Source organism: Cimex lectularius, unplaced genomic scaffold, assembly GCF_000648675.2.
Source record: "Cimex lectularius strain Harlan isolate CLEC.00 unplaced genomic scaffold, Clec_2.1 scaffold103, whole genome shotgun sequence".
Classification (NCBI taxonomy): domain Eukaryota; kingdom Metazoa; phylum Arthropoda; class Insecta; order Hemiptera; family Cimicidae; genus Cimex; species Cimex lectularius.
In genome coordinates this window covers 264,687-282,968 of record NW_019392691.1, presented here as the reverse complement: position 1 = coordinate 282,968, position 18,282 = coordinate 264,687, and the positions used below count along the sequence as shown (strand labels likewise).

The following is an 18,282-nucleotide window of genomic DNA, read 5'->3' as shown; positions in this document are numbered from 1 at the left end:
ATTTATTACACTTTTTAACATTGTTTTCATTCTTTATTTTCTTGGTTTGTTTTGTTTTGTTTATATCGTTGATGGATAAGCCGCCTTGTTGGAAACTTGATTTTTATGTAGTGAAGACTGTGATCAACAATTTGGAGGACGAAGTCGACATCGCCAACGCCTACCGGGCTTTCCGTGCTTTCCCCGCCTGGGAAACGGCAATCGCGGATAAGCTCGAAAGCCTGGACGAGGACGGCTGGAGGGTGATTTCCAGCTTGGCACCTCTCGACGAACTGTTCCTCCATCGTTTCAAGTCGTTCATCGACTGGCCGACAATCTCCTGGAGCCGCATACTCACGGAAGCTTTCATCGAAAGGTGGCAGCCTTTTCTGGACCGGGAGAAAATATCGGCACGGCAGACTCTTTCGGAACGGTTCATCGAAAGGTTCCAAGACTGGGTTTGTTGGACGGCGGTTTCAGCGTGTCAGAACCTGTCGCCGCGTTTCATCGATGAGCACTCTGGGCGCATCGACTACACGGCACTTTGGTACAGGAAGGAAGAGCTCGGCGAACAATATATGGAGTCGAAAAAACATTTTGTCGACGAGGAACTTTTTGACGCTTTCTGCGTGCTGAAAGACAACCCTCAAAGGTTTATAATGACGCTGAAAATAACACGTCGGTCGATACAGACTGGTGAAATGTTCGAGTGAAAAAAGTCCGAATAACTTTTACATCATCAATGCACGGCCATAGGAGTCATTACTAACAAATAGAATCATCGTTTATCCCGGTTTTCAACGACCACTCTTGCTTTTCCAATTTCTCTCTCTGTCTATAAGCAATAAACAAAACATATTTCGATAAAGAAAAAAATACTTGTATTTACACGTCAAACTAGATTTGTTTAATGAATTAAATTTAATTTATTAAAGATACTTACGATTATTGCAATTTCACCGTCCATAAACTAACAATTTGTCTCTTAAAATCTAAACGTTTTAAATATTTTTCTAGAAAATAATTTATTTACGTTTTACATTCACATATGGAAAAATTGCCACCAGATATGAAATATTTGTTTTCTAGATTGTACCTTTCGAGAAAATATTGACATATAAAATTATCCCAAATTCGAACTGTTATAACTCAACATTTCAATAATTTAAAAGTTTGATATAAGATATGCAGTGATGTTAAGTAAACATCATTTAAGGTTAGAATTCACCCTTAAAATAACAATGTAAAAACGTCGTTTTAAATGGTGTAAGAAAGTTTAGGCATATAATCTAAGAAAATTCATTTTCAACACGCGCTCACCAATTAATTGCTATTGGTCTGCTTTGATTTTATTCATTATCATTGAAACAATCATTTCATTAACAGAACTCTTCTTGTCTTGGAAGTCTTGTTTGAGGATTCCAAGTTAGACATTTGTACATATATGAACGGTTCAAAATAGCGCACCAGGACAGCGATAGGAGTACTAAGTACCATTAAACCGACCATTCGATGCAACGCTATGCGACCCTACCCGATGCACATCTATGCGACGTCAAGCGCACGCCACGAACAGTCATACAGTGCATATCACAAATCAGTATCGCAATCGCAACGCCTCTTTTGTTCTTAGTGCTTTATTTTGAGCAAAACCATGTAATAAATTGTTAGTTAAATTTTATGAGCACAACCATGTAATAAATTGTTTGTTAAATTTAATTGTTTTAAATAAAGTTATTTCGGTGTTTTGATAAATTTTCTGCCTAACCATCATAATTAAATAATTTAATTTTTGATCTCGATTAATTTGATTTATATTAAAATAAGTATGTTTTAAATAATGTAACGAAAATGGTGTAATTTTATGAGCAAAACCATGAAATAAATTGTTAGTTAAATTTTATGAGAGAAACCGTGTGATAAATAGCTAGTTAAATTCGTTATATCATAAAAGGTATTCTGGTGTTTTGCTCAATTTTCTACAAACCATTAAAAAATAATTTTTTTTTTAAAATAAAAACTAATGAATTTTTGATCTCGGATAATTTGGTTTATAGTAAAATTAGTTTGTTGTAATTAATACAACAACAATGATACATGTAGTTTGAATCAAAATATGAGTGTCCGGTTCTTTTGTCTTCGACTGTACTCGATGCTGCCCGATGAAAATCTGGACAGTGGGGATCGCAGAGTGTAGAGTAGGGTAGCATTGCATAGCATGGGGCTGATGTGCACGGGGGTAGTACAATCTTATGGAAAACTGGACTTTGGATTTGCGTCGGATAGCATCCGGCAGCGTCGCATGGCGTTGCATCGAGTGTGTTGGCTTTAGGCTCATTAGAGGACAAGTACTCCTGCGTAATGTAGACTTCATCAGTCATTTTTTGAACCTTTATTTAACAGTTTTGCTAATTATAATAATATACGTTATAAAAATACATAACTTGAAACTTTTCTGTTCAGGCTAATAGAACTCGGTCTCTCTATCTATTCAAGAACCTCACCCACTTCTGCATCATCGCATATGATGAATTTTAGAAATATGAAAACACAACACGTTCGATCGTCTGAGGGTTGTAAAGAACTTAGATCAATGGTTGAATGTGGTACTATGCGACAGGTGCTGTCGATTTTCACATGCAAAAACCTGCCAATACACATTCTCCAACCGTTCAGACCGCAGTCTGACTACAAAACTACTCGCGTAATGGGAAGAGGTAAAAATCGTGCGTTGTAATGGTTAAGGTTAAATTTTAATGGGTTATATTATAATTCTGTAAAAAATGACGAAAACTGGCTGTACAAAGAGACTAAGCAGGTATGTTTAAAATGGTTTTGAAGAAAAGCCCAAATCATTCAGAAATCTACCGAATTTGATGTAAAAACTTACGTTGTATTAATCGACTTTGAAAAGGCATTTGTATGTATGGGCCAATGGGACATAAACTTCACAAAACTGAAGAGGGATATTGTCAATTTTGACAGAAAATTTAATTAAGGAAATTTTGAACCAAGTATTTCATAATCACGTAAAGATGAATAGTACCACACTTTATGTGAGTATGAATACTTGGTTTATGATTTATATTTACATCTTAAATTGTTTTTTTCTCAAACAACATATGTTTTGTAATTTACCCAGGCACTGAAGATGACCCGAATATAGGACGAAACGTCCGCAAAAAATTAATAAGGTGTTTTTCTAAACTACCTCATTCTTGACCGCTCCTCACGACTTCAGCAAATTACGAAACATCGGGTCACTAAGAAACACACACTTAAAAAGCATAATACAGGGCTTAAGAAGAAAGGCATGGTATTAGAATAAGCAGTCATGTCTTACCTATGCTTTCGAACTATGACCAATAATAGAAAAAACTCTAAGACGGCTGGAAGCCACTGAGGAAAAAATTGGAGAAAAGCATGCAGGGAATAAATCAAAAGGTCAAAGTACAAAAATTAGACGTTCCGAAAGAAAGAGCTCAAGAGTTTAGAGCAACAGTGAAGAAATTGAAGTGAAAATAAGCGGGCCTGGCCAAAGGGATCAATACAGCAGGAAATGCTACAAATTCAGTACCATGGCAGGGGGATAAGAAAAACGGAAAACTGAAAATAAGATGGAAAGACGACCACAAGAGGAAAAGGATCAAATTGAAAAATAAACCAAGAAATCGATAATTATGGAACCAAATTTAGTGCCTGGTTTATTTAGGAAAAAAATTGTTTAAACTTTAATAGTTTATATAAAAAATTTATTTTACTCCATGTCACAAATTTAAACTAACAAAATGCTATTTTATTAATTTTGTAACTGTATTAAAGGGCCTCCATTTTTCGAGGCGAAAGCGGAAGTCTATTGGAAGTGTCATGAGAGTCAATATGAAAACCTTTCTTTGATGCTGCCACAGAAGTATTTTAAGAAATAAATATGGAACCGGAAGAAGCAATGCCGATGGCTGAATGTAAACCAGGCATAACGTGTCGAACCTGTTTCTTAACAGACGCCGAAGACTAGGAAAGGTATGTTCTCATAAATAATACGTACGAGGGTTGAAATTCCCGCGCTTTCACATTAAAACCTAGAAAAATGAATAAAAGGCCAGGTCCAGAAAAATAAACCCAAGCAGTTTCCGCACAAGGGAAAAGATCGTATTGTCGGTAACGCAATGTGTCTGCCAAATTGTGCAGTATGAGTAAAATAGAAAATAACCATCGGGAATAATATTCGGAAAGAAACATTTTATGAATTTTATCATTAAGTAAAATAAGCCTTTGTTGAATATTTGGTAATATTTAAGCCTTAATTAAGATACAAAGGGGCTTTGTTAGGAAGTAGTTATTTAATAGTGTCGTATACCTGATATGCTTTATGTCGTGTTGAATGTTAACCTGGCGGTGAAATATGTCATTATATCGTATGAATATTGTCTAAAGCTGGGAAGACACTTACCCGATGCAACGCTATGCGATGCTACCCAGGGTGTGTACATCTATGCGGCGTCAAGCGCACGCCACGTACACTCCGCAGCGTGGATCACAAATCAGTATCACAATCGCAACCCCGCTTTTGTTCTTAATGCATTATTTTGAGCAAAACCATGTAATAAATTGTTTGTTAAATTTTATGAGCAAAACCATGAAATAAATTGTTAGTTAAATTTAATCGTTTTAAATAATGTTATTCCGGTGTTTTCCTCAATTTTCTTCCTAACCAACATATTTAAATAATTTTTATAAAAACTTATGAATTTTTGATCTTGTTTAATTTGGTTTACTTTCAACTAGGAATGTCATAATTAATCTAACGACAAAATTACATATACTTAGTTTGAAATAAACTATAAAAAATATGAGTGTCTTGTTCTGAAGCTACTCAACGAAAATGGTGTAATTTTATTAACAAAACCATGAAATAAATTGTTAGTTAAATTTTATGAGAGAAACCGTGTGATAAATAGCTAGTTAAATTCGTTATATCATAAACGGGTATTCCGGTGTTTTGCTCAATTTTCTACCAAACCATTAAAATTAATTAAATAAAAAACTAATGAATTTGTGATCTCGGTTAATTTGGTTTATACTAAAACAAGTTTGTTGTAATTAATACAACAACAATGATACATTTAGTTTGAATAAAAATATGAGTGTCCGGTTCTTTTGTATTCGACTGTACTCGATGCTACTCGAGGAAAATCTGGACAGTGGGGATCGCAGAGCGTAGAGTGGGGTAGCGTAGCATAGCATCGGCCAGATGTGCACCGAGGTAATACAAACTTATGGAGAATTGGACTTCGGATTTGCGTCGGGTAGCATCGGGTAGCGTCGCATAGCGTTGCATCGGTAAAATTTGTTACCGGCTTAAAGATGTTGTGTTGGACACAGTTACGTCATAAGTAGATTTGGCTAAGAGTTATCTACATGTAGGAGAGTGTGGTGCAATGCGGTCATCATATTTCAAGCTTAATTGCTTCGGATCATTTTGATCTGCCAGTTGTTCTTCTGTGATGACAAAATAATCGCAAACGTCTGCACCAAATGTAAAATAATCTAATAAAGCAAAAGACGGTTTAATAAAAATCACATTTATTAATACTTATTTTATTACATTAAAAAAAACCAATCTAAATAGCATATACACTTTTTTCCCAAAATATCTTTAAATGTATATATTTTTTGCAAAGGACAGGTCCAATGGGGTGGTCGCGGGCTCATAGCAAGTCCCCCATTGGCCCGTATGGTAGGAAGATTGAGCTTAAACAAAACTTTACAATGGAGATGAAAACAATTTGAGCATATCGACCTAAGATCTCGTTTCAAGTACACCTAATTATTTACATTAATCAAACATTTACAATAACTTATAATAACGATGTATTCATAACTAAATTTATATTATGTATGTTTTATAATTATTTTATATTGTGTATTATAATATAGGGAGATTTCTTTTACTACAATATTTACAATAACACAGGTAATAGGCGAATTAACAAATTTTATAAATACACCTAAATTAATATACATTTAATTTAACAGATTTAAAGATTTTAAAATTTAACAATTATTTGTAACATTTTTCGGTATGTTATGCTTATGGCACAATATTAAATATACTGACAAAAAGGTAAATACACATTCTTTTAATAAGGGAAACACTTTTTTTAAACTATCTCTTATACAATATATACAAACTTGGGCTTTGAAAACACCTTAAAAATGGGGTGTAAAAGTTTTTAAAATAAATGTTTTCTATGTGTTAAAAAAGGTTTACATTTTAATCTCTCCCGTTGTCGAGAAATTTACTTCATTAATTAAACAGTTGCAAGATTCTAAACAGGAGGAAATGTAATTGCGGGTTTTACATGTTGTCTCTTGTTCAATTCTGCAATTTTAACAAAGTGGATCGAACAATAAATTATAAATCGATTTTTTTAATATGATACCCTGTGCAATTGTACACATCTACCACACTGAAAATTTTATAGTACGTTTTACAATTATTTACGTTATTTACAAGCATTACAAGTACAATTATAAATTTTTTATCGTTATTTTACAAGATTACTCTACAAGTTACTAGCAATCTAATGCCGGATAGATGAGCATAAAATTGTTATATATTAAAAAAAGTCTTAAACACTGAAATCTTTACAAAAGTTAGTTTAGTTACATAACAGATAAAATAAAACTTTTAAATATATTTTTTTAAAATTTATAATACATTTTGTGTACAGCCATGAAATCGTACATATCCTAATTAGTTTGCTGTTTAATTCAAGCATTTCTATAACACAGCACTAAAGGTCGCTAAAAATTTATATAACGCTAAAAACCGCTCGGTTTATAATAAATTACAAAAGTTCGGAGATTAGCTCGTTTTTTTATACAAAATTTACAAAAGCAATTTTACAGGAATTTTACACTGTTTATCGTCGGATCCGGTTGAGGCTGGCGACGTTCGTTCTACACCTGCAACAAAGAAAAGACTTTTTTTAAAAAATGAAAGTGAATTGTTTTGTGAAATCAGCGATTTATTTACTATGAGGGCGAAATCATAAGTTTCACAAATTTAATACAACGATGGCTCGTCGGTTTGAAATAAGAGTTGAACGGTTCCTGGGACTTCATAGGGGGGCATTCTAAAGTTCATGTGGGGTTTTTTGTGAGGGATTATTAAATTAATAATGTTTGATGTTGATATTTCAAAGTAGAGGTAATTTTATAACGCTGGGTAGGCTTCCTTTTCTACAGGATATTCAAAATTCAGGTTAAATTGGGACAAGAATGGCTATCGTATTTGGGTAAAACGGACAACAACCGCGGACCAGATATATTTTATTTTAATAAGTACATTTATAATAATATATAATAATATACTTTATTATTTTTACAGTAGTTAACAGTTAAGCATAATTAAATAAGAAAAACAAAGTATTAATAATAAATTCGTCTGCCGGATGTCTCTAGATAAAATAAAGAAGTGATAGTGCCTCGTTTTACAATGAAAAGAAAAAGTAAGAACTACTTAATAAGAAAAAAATCTTAAAGAAAACTATGAAGATAAAAGAAAAACAAAGATTAGAAATTGAATTCCCCACTAATTCATACCGGTAGTGCCAGGCCCTATCGAGCATATTTTATTAAATTCCTAAAATTATACTTAAAAAACTTCCTAAACGTTAAGCCTTTTGCGGAGAGGAAGAAGAGAGGAGTGCATCAGACACAATGGTATGGTATACAGATGGTCAAAACAAACGAAGGAACCGGATCGGGCATTTACTGTACAAGCCCAAAACATGAGCAATCAAACTCAAGTACACTTCGGTCTTTCAAGCAGAAATACATGCCATCAATGCTTGTGCCCTGGAAAATCTTAAAAGAAGTTATACTGACAAAAAGTCCTCATACGATGTGATAGGCCAGGCGGCCTTTTTAAGGCTTTCCTTCAAATTTGTTCGTTGATTGCTTCAAAATTTTCCAAACCTTGGGGAACCCCACCACCGGGTTGTTCCTTTGGTTGCCGGGGCCCGGGGGATTTTTGGTTACGGGGAAGGCGGCCGGCTTGGCCGGGGGGGGTTTTGCAGGCCCTTCCTTGGGCCCGGACCTTTTCGTTGGGTTTCAAGCATATATAGCTTCGTCGGTTAGTTGCTCCCAACTCAAATGGAGATGTGGTTTAGCTGTGGTGGCGCTAGTAACCTTATGCTTATACTGCCCTCACCCTGAGTGGGACTGTCACTGTTGCTGCTGGAGCTGGCTAGGTTCAGCTCTTGGTGGTAGTACTACTCGGTGGTTGGGGTCTGTGAGAACATCACTCCTCATGGTGGTCTTCTACGATGATCCCATCTGCAGATTATGAAACGAGGAGGAGGAAACAGCCACCCATATCATCTTCGAACGCGAAGCAACAGCTCAATGGAGATTCAGCCTAACATACGAAAAGAACTTAGGGAATGAAATTGTAGCAGTGACAGTCAATAACCTGATACTTCTAAGGCGAAGGATAGAGTCTATTTCACTGAAATAAGGAACTAGGAAGGTACAATAAGCTGAAGGCTGCCTGGGAAGTTCAAACCTTGCTTCTTAGTATCCTTATCGCCATACCATACCATACCAAGTCTTTTGTAAATACAAAATAATCCAACAGCAAATCGCTGACAAAATGGTGCATTCAGTCAAGAAATGAACAGTGTCTTCCCTAATATCTGAATTACATAGGGGACACCGTGCATTTCCCAGAGTTAGAAAGGGGGCACCATTCAGATATAAAAGATCACCTCTGAACATGAAAAGCCAGGAAGTTCACCCAAAGACAAACCTTGCGTATCATCTGTAATTAAGCTAAACATATCTGAGGTGCTGTAAAATAAGAAACGTGAAGTAGACGAGACTCTTTCCTGAAGTGCAGAAACAAATCTTAATTTTAAATTAACAAGCATTTCTTTAAAAATAGCGGGCCAATTGTTTACATTATGCGGCGAGATGAGGTCAAATGAAAGCTCATTAGAGAAGTCGTTCCACACCCTAAACCAGAGTAGCCACTATTAATGTAGGGGGTGACCAAGGGCAACTATTTTTGGCAAACGATAATCTGGGAGTTTCATTATTTTTAACATGTTTTTGAAATGGAGCTGTATTGTAAACAAATACAACTGGCCTAGTTCGGTGTCTATATATAACATGTATATATAGAGACACATAACTTTCATATGAAGAAGCGGTGAATCTTTTCCAGCGGTTCAAACCTTTCGCAGCCCCCCTGAGCAACCTAACAGCAGTTCGAACGGCAAATTGAATTAAATAAGTACATTTATAGTAACCGACAGTTTGTAACATTTACATAAAAACCAGACTGGATTCTCATGCCTTGAATGTGTAAATCTGTGAAGAGGATTAGATGGAATATGGAGAGATGAGAGTCCGCGTATCAGAGGATTAATAGGGCTTGATAATTATGGTGGTTGTCGGTTTTTGCTTAGATTGCTATAACGAGCTGACATGGATAAACAGATTATTTAGCTCTTTGTGGGTAGTTTGATCGAATACATAAATAAAATGGTCCATCCAGGATTTCGCGTGGTCGCGGTACTGAGGATGTTGAAATACTGACTTTACTGAAATCTAAACTTTTCGTCGGTTAGGTTAATATTGCATAGCACCAAAAGATTAGACCTATCCATGGGTTAAGAATGAGTCCTCGGTTCAATGGGAATGTATTCAAGGAGAGAGGCATGCGAAACATTTTATTGAAGGACCATCGAGGAACTAAGGACAAACCTATTAAACGTAGAACGTATTAGAACTAGAATGAGAGTAAGTTTTCTGACTGGACACTTCGAAACCCGGAGGGATATGTATAAACTGTACAAAACTCGGAGCAGCAGATACAATGGTGTGTGGATATTGCCAGGTTTTGACAAGAAGAAAAAAAAGGAAAATGTGCTTGGTTGGTGCAAAGGACTAGACAGGCTGGTTCGTACCCTTGGGAGAGGTAAATCCAAGGTCTAAAGGATACACACAAGAGCCGTTAACAAAGTATTGGCATCTCATAAGACAATGACAGAGAATGGGAGATTGGCCGAACTTGGTTGAGCTTGAGCTGTGACCATTTCCCTACAATTTCTAACTGCTCGCTTCTAAAGGTCAGAGGATCAATCAGTAACACATTTGTGAAGAACCTATAACAAACAAGCCACTTAGATAGGGAATACTAGGCGAGCATTTTTTTGAAGAGCGCGGGAAGGATACTCTGAGAGAGGGGAGGAGTGAGGAAGGTTTGAGTTAATAAGTCGGTTTTGGGGATCTTCGGCTCGCACGTGGCGATTGAAATCGAAGAAAAGAAAAACAAGGCATCTTGAAGAAGAAAAAAGGAGGAAACATCTTGAAGAAGGGACTGCGTGTCAAAAAAGAAACATTAAGCTAAGAACTTTCTATTTTTTATATTGATTTTGTATAATTTCGTTTTTTTCCTGCTTTGTTTATTTCCAATAAAACATTACTTTGTTCTTAACCCATTTTTTAATTATCAAATTCCTTATTTGAGAAAGATCCATTACAAACCATTCATTCGTAATTTTAAATACCACGCACCATTAATTTTATTTCACACCTTGCGGCACCTGGAAGAGCCGTTTGGCAAAGATCTGGCTATCGTACACGTGTATCAATACATCACCAGGAAATCTGCTTGACACTATTGACAATATTAGGTAAAATCTCATACAACTTTTTTTGAAGATTTTTGCAAGTTTCTACTCTTTTACGGATTGCTGGGGTGTAGGTTTATGCACGACTACTAACCTAGCAAGAACCCGAGTTCTTCTGTCTCGATTTAATTTTGTTTTCTCTCCTCTACTGTTAAATTTTTCGAATCGATGCCGCAAAATGTACCGGTCAAAATTCTGAGTACCTTTGACTGGTAATGCCGTGAACAATCCACACCTCTAACCCATCCCTAACCCTTCACAGGGCGACAGCCTGTTTCACAGTTCATACATTTTTCATGTTCAATTCCTCATTAAGCCTACCTACTAATAGTTGAAGACAATCTGATAGAGAAAAAGTTAAGCTTCCTTTCATAGAAGACAACTTTCTCTCCAATTTGGTACTATACTCTTGGGCGAATGCAGGGGGCTACTCTCTCTTCCTACTTTTCTCTTCACGCACCTTTAAATTGTGTGAAATAGAGAAATTTTACTGCTCTTCTACTCCCAACAATATACAAAAGTGTGGGTTTTGTTTCACACAGCTCAATGACCCACTGACGAGGCCGGTCCAAAATGTAAATACATTGAGCCTCGAGTGAACTGTGTCCCTGACCACATTAAATATACATATGAAACATACATACTCGGACACCACAAAGTGTATACAATTCTATATGTTAGAAAACACCCTCGTTTCCCTTTAAAAGTGAAACAAGGAACCCAACAATTGACCCACCCGCCCGACTACCATCTTGTGAGAGAGTGGGGCATGCCTACTCGCTCCCTATATCGGGCCAAAGCATGGCACCCTTCGGACACACTGAGTAACCTATCTATCTATCAGCTTCCATTAATCGTCGCCTTCCACGCTTCTTCTTTTCTTCGAAAAGAGATCCTTTTTTAAATATTTCAAATCAATGCCGATGCGCAGGCCAAAAACCCTAAGTTAAAAACAAGCCCCCTATAAAATTTAAAAACAAGCATACTGCTCTACCTATCTATTAATAATGATTGATAATAGATATAATTAACAGATTTACCGCCTTTGGAATTTATGTACAGTAATATGCTTCCAACAAGACTAGATCATTGTCTAGTTGGAACATAACTGACCCTTGGATCCCCATTTCGGTTATGATAACCATCAAGTGACGTAGCAATAAGTCTCACTATCCGTTGTCATTCATAATACTCTCGACTGGTATCACTATACAATTGATATATTTCGCATGTTAAGGGCCTCGTCAGGCCTCTTAACTGGTTAATGACAAGCATAGAAAAATTAAACTTTAAAACTTTAGAAAAACTAACGACAATACAACTTTCCCTCAAAAATAGAGAAAAAGTGAGCGGTTTGGTATTAGACTCTTGGGATTTTTTTATTGTTCCTCGTCTCAAAGCACTTGTTGCCCGCATGTCACTGTTGTTTGTATAAGTTTTTTCCTCGTCCTACCATTTATAAGTTAAGGGACCCGCTTACGATGTTGACTTTTAACTAAGCCAATTTCTTGAAAACCGTTTCAAGACAAACCTCACTAAACAGAAATTCACGATTTAAGCGAACCAAATATTTTCCCTAGTAAGAGTGCTTAAATTACCTATTTTCGTCGTGACAGGCTTTTGTCAAAACTATATTCTTAAAGAGTTAAATTAAAAATATAAAAAAAACATTATATAAATGAAGAGAAAATTAAACAATAAAAAACAAACAAAGATGAGATGATGTATCGACCTGCTTGTTGAACAACTTCAACAAAAGGATCTTCAGTGAGGTCACAACAGAAACGACAATTCTTTAAGTTTTTGCCGAGCTTTCGACGATTATATCGTCATCATCAGGGCCTATTTATTTTAGGAAAATAACTTTATAAAAATAAATATAATTATAAATAAATGAGAGTCAAGAGCACGATCGGTAGATGGCCCGCAGAGAATCTGAGCAGGAGACGAGGGATCGTCCTCAACCGACTGAGGATTGGCCATACGCGGTTGACACATGGGCACCTGCTTCTGGACCAAAGCCCGCGCAGGTGCCCCTTATGCAGAGAAAGGTTGCTCGATGTGTCCCACATATTAGAGGCGTGTCATGCCTTGTCTCCATACAGAGAGCGTGTAGGCATGCCGCCGGACTTAAGAAGAGTTCTCGAACACGGTAGCGATTTTAAGAGTCCCCTGTTCCGCTTTTTAGGAGAAATTGGTTTTTTTTATTGTATATAGTATGTCTTATGTGTTGTATGTCTATATGTTTTGTCTGAGTGCATGTATTTATTAGCGTGAATGGCGAGGATTGAGGGTGAAATATAACGTCATCACCCCTCGAACGATGAGAGCGTAAGAGTGTGTGTTCGGGGTCGATGGGGGAATATTTATAAAAGTACTCCATCGACCCCAATCTAGATTAGTTTGAATATAGGGTCGGTGGAGAAATATCAAGTACTCCACCGACCAAACGGAATGAGTTTACTGTATGGATGTATTTATGTGTATGAATGTATTTATTTCTATGGATGAAGTGTTTGAAAGGGTAAATAGAATATAGACATAGTTGGGGCTGAAATGACCTCGATGTCGGAAGTCCCAGTCAAAAAATAAAAATANATATGTTCTAACTGCGATATTTTCCTAAAATAAATAGGCCCTGATGATGACGGTATAATCGTTGAAAGCTCGGCAAAAACGTAAAGAATTGTCGTTTCTGTTGTGACCTCACTGAAGATCCTTTTGTTCAAGTTAAAAAAACAAACACTTTTATTTGAGCAAACAAGACTGTCCTTCTGTTTATTTTATTATTGTTTGTATTATTTTTTACTCCTTGATGACGGTATTTTACTCAAATTAAGTTTGTGTCTATAATTAAAAACGGAATACTTCATTAATGAATTAATATTTGCTCGCAAATGGAAGAAAAACAAGCCAAAGGCTTTTTAATGATGGTTTGATAAAAATTGTAAGACTAATGGCAGACATTACCAAAGAAAACCTATAATAGATTATATGATATTTATAGATCTCTATTTAAAAATAATAGAATAAATATTTTTTTGATTTACCGAATATTTAATTCGAAATATGTTGAAAACTATGTCCACCTTATTGTTTTTGTTCGGATTTTTAAGGGCTGCACTTTCTTGTTGAGAAAAGATAATAGGACATGGATCCTCTTGGTGTTCCTCCTGTTCATGAAATTTACGCGACCGTATGTTCGGCTTGGGAGTCGAAGTTCTCGAAGTACACGTTGATTCGGAAGTGGTGTTTACAACTTTCGCGCGTTTGGCCCGTTTTCAAAAACATTGGGTAAAAATGCAATTAGGGTTGTTGCCGGGACTCACCTGGGGCGAGCCAATTGGTTTAAACCGGTGAAGGGGGAATACCGGTGTTCCCCCTCGCAAAAGGAAGTAAAGACATGCATAAAACATAAGTAAAGATACTTTTCGTTGTTGTTCTTTTCTATTGAGGGGTATGACCAGTCGGATAAACAGACGTCAAATTTGAAACTATGCTCTCAAGTCTTTCAAACTAAGCGACTGCTTGTCGTTCACGATAAAAAACAAGAATATCGTTCTAAACATCAAGTAAATAAACACATATTAATGTTAATTAACATTTATCATCGCCTATTGTTGGCTTAGAACCTTGAAAAGAAATTCCATGATTTACTAATATTGTAATAAAACATAGCTTTTATATGCTTTACACAACTGAGTGTTCGGTCTTGTATACCAACTAAATTAAAGAAATCAATTAGTATTTTGCGACCATTTGTATCCAAATATTTCTTTTATGTTACTTCTATTCAATTTTGCTTTTCTTGAGGGATATAGCGTAGCAACATAGGTAGTTAAATTTTTTCGGTTCAATGATTAAATTTAGTCGATTTATTTTTAAATAGTGAATTATGAAATGAACATCAGATAATCTAATTTCGTCCAGCTCATATTGCAGAATGAGCAAAGCTAGACAATAATTCAGATCAAATGTTTAAGACACTTTTTATTTCGAAAAAGGCGCATAAAAATTTACGAAACTTATTAAATCTAGCTTAGTACTACCTCTAAGAGTAAAAATATAAAGGATGGAAATTTTTATCTTGTTAATATGAGAATCATTAATTCAGCTTCTGCCTTCTCATTCGACAATCCAGCAATTGTTCAGAGACGTCGATTCCATTTCTTCCTCTCTAGAACAATGAGTATTCAAGTGGTAGAGCAGTGGCGTATTTAGCCGAAGGTCGTGGGTTCGAATCCCGCTTATGACACTGACTTTTTATCTCAACCAAAACCTTAATAAAAGCTTAATTAACACTATAAAATTCATTACTACTACAACTATGCCATACAATATCCGGTGAAAATATTTACTGACCTCATTATCCACATACACCATAGTGTCAGTGTAGTGACCTGTAGAAAAAAACCCGAGTATTTTCATATTTACACACTGCAAAGGGTTCATTAAAAAATGTAAGTCCTCAGAAGATTCAGTCTTTAACTTCACACTTTGATTATCGTGATATTTAACAGAGTTTCATTGTGATTTAATTACACCAGAGTTTATTAATTTATTATAATTTTATTTAACTTAAAAACTAAGTAATGTTCAATAAATTACACATATTAAATCACTGAATGTACATACATACAATATGACAGGATTTGAATGATTTCTAACAAACAAGCAACTCGGATTAAATATTGTGTACATAAATTCACTAATTTCGTGGTCCGCTTGTCCAATTAATATATTACTATTAATTAAGGTTTTTAGTTGAGTTAAAAAAGTCAATGGCACGAGCGGGATTCGAACCCACGATCTTCGGCTAGAACGCCGCTGCTCTACCTCGATCCACTCGGCCACTAAATTCAAAAGGTGGGGTTGAGATGGGAAGTTAGTGTCCGTGGATCGAGGTCACGATAGCTCAAGTGGTAGAGCAGCGGCTTATATAGCCGAAGATCGTGGGTTCGAATCCCGCTCGTGCCATTGACTTAATTATCTCAACTAAAAACCTTAATTAATTATAATATTCTGTACATAATTTCATTTTTTGGATTTTTCGTAGCATCTAGAGCTAAACTCTGTTTCAATAAATGTATCACAATTGATAAACGTTCTGCATATTTTCTCTTATGAAACAACATAACAACGGATAAACAGGCAGGGTAAAACTACGGATTAAGATTTGAACAAAAGGAGGTTTTAAATCTAATATGAGAATTGCTGATTAAGTTCAAGGGGTAGATGTCCTGTCGTGGACTTACTGACCCGAAGTTCATTTGGACGCCAGAAACTACCATAACTTTCATTAGTACCGTTAAGATAAGATAAACCCGAAGGACTTTTACAGTTGGAAAATAGTTGAGTATCAATATTGTTGTTTGTATTAATATTCCCAGAATAATTTTCATTGTCAGTTTGAATAAATGGGCGGTTAACATTTTCTCTGCCGGTTCTATGACTATAATTAGCCAGGATTTAACAGAGTATCCTATAAATTGGAGTAAATGTGCAAAAAACAACGGTTTGTGGATATTGCGTGACGCTTGAACATATAATAATTTGCCTTGCCTAATAAGTATTGTATAAAAATATTTTTATATACATATTATATACTCTATATTTATAAATGAATAAAATGAATTATGTAATATTTTGGTGAATGATGGGGAATTAGAAATAAATTAAAATCTTACAACAAATAGTAGTGTATACTATAAAACCTTTTACATACTTTTAAAATCATTTTCTAGTGTTGTAGTTTTCTTTTTCTCATTTTTTCAACGATATCTACATTTAATATTGTTTTCAACTTTTTTAATGTTGTCACTTTTCCTGTTTGCTAACTTTTTTGATTGATGCTACAAAGATTTTTTTCGTCAAAAACTTAAGTTGTCATAAATTCGAATTTAATTTTCCTTCGACTCGTACACTGTCTTCAAAAGTATCTAGAGCCTTTGAGCAATTAATATTTCCCTTTAATATTTTTCTTCATTGTCATTTTACCGACAAATTTCACCTGAATTGTTGATAAATTGGACCTTTGTTCCGGTCATCTTCAGGGCATAAAGTGTGGTGCTATTCCTGTGGTGTCATATAAATGTTGTGTGAAATTGTTGTGTACAAACAAAAAATGAAAAATTTCCTAATCTCCTTCTTAACACGAATGTAACGGATATTAATATTAACGTCTGCCTGCCGAATGGCTAGACGAAAGGTGTTGAAAGGCTCTCTTTACAGATGAGTGCCATTTTGATTGGCATCAGATGACCTGGACCGTCTTTGGAGAAGGCGTGGAGAACATGCTGCTTCATGTACCAGGCGTGAGTCACAGGCAGTCAGCTATAGTATGGCTAGCTAATCAGGCAGTCTAAGGTACATTGAGGAAGTTCTGATGGAAGTCCCATTCGCTCCATTCATTGGAGACAACTTCGTGTTAATGCATGGTGATGCTCGACCGCTTATAGCTCGAGTTGTCAGCCATTACCTGGAGGCTTTAGGGATTAGTACAATAAATTGGTCAGCACGTTCTCTTGACATGAATCCCATAGAACACTTATGTGACGTGATAAAGAAACGGGTTAGGCATCGGTCACCACATCCAAAAAGTGTTGAACATCTTCCAACCGCTCTTGTTGGAGATTCTGTTTCACAAGAAGAAATCTAATCGCTTATTTAGTCGATGCTAGGATGCACAGGAGACTTAAGTCCTTTCGGGTGGCTAGATGTGGTAGTACTCTTATTAAGAGCAAAAGCAGGTAATAAATTTGCAAGCCAACATTGTTAAATAATAACCATTTGTATTTAGTGGTCTAATTGACCATATTAATTAATTAAATTAATTATTCTTTCTATGTAAGGTCTTGGTTGTGATGAAAAAGTTAGTGTGACGACGGGATTCGAACCCCAGATGAGGAGTTGGTTGTCCGAGTGGATCGAAATCACAATAGCTCAAGTGGTTAGAGCAGCGGCGTATTTAGCCGAAGGTCGTGGGTTCGAATCCCGCTCTTGACACTAATTTTTTCATCTCAACGAAAACCTTACATATGTGATATAGCGTGTCTCTTCTTCTTTTTTTTGGGCCCAACCCTGAATTCGGAAACCCGAAAACAAGGTCCCAGAGGTTTTTAACGATCGGACCTGACTACAATTATTTCATTTATCGATCAGGCACCTTTTATATTTCATTTAAACCAAAGTAAATACGACAACAAATGTTTGTTAAAATTGAATCTTTAATTACAATTTATTTTCACATAAAATGACAATATATTTTATTAATTATTATTTTTAATTTAAAGAATCCTTTNTTCTTATGCTAATTAAAGCCTTAATTTCTCATAAGGTGTTTTCAATTATAACAAAAACTAAATTACAATTATTATTTTTTTATTTTGACGTCAAAGTAATAAAAATTAACTCACTTGAATAGTGTGCACACCAAATTTTTCTTTTTACCAAAAATAGCTGTTTACCCACACAAGCCAGAAAGGGATATGTTCTAGGACTTGAAAAAAATAGCCCTTTCTTGGCCCCTACTTCTTTCACTGTTTGAGTGTGCGGAGGGGCATGGCGGTTCATTTAAATCTGAACGTGACACATAAAAAGA

At 35.5% G+C, this 18,282-nt stretch overlaps 1 non-coding gene across 1 annotated transcript; it reads left to right on the top strand.

The window, feature by feature from the left end:
• The first annotated feature begins 15,586 nt into the window (after window positions 1-15,586).
• On the top strand, window positions 15,587-15,659 carry Trnay-aua. The gene has a single exon. It is a non-coding gene; the product is annotated as a tRNA-Tyr (tRNA).
• Window positions 15,660-18,282: the final 2,623 nt, after the last annotated feature.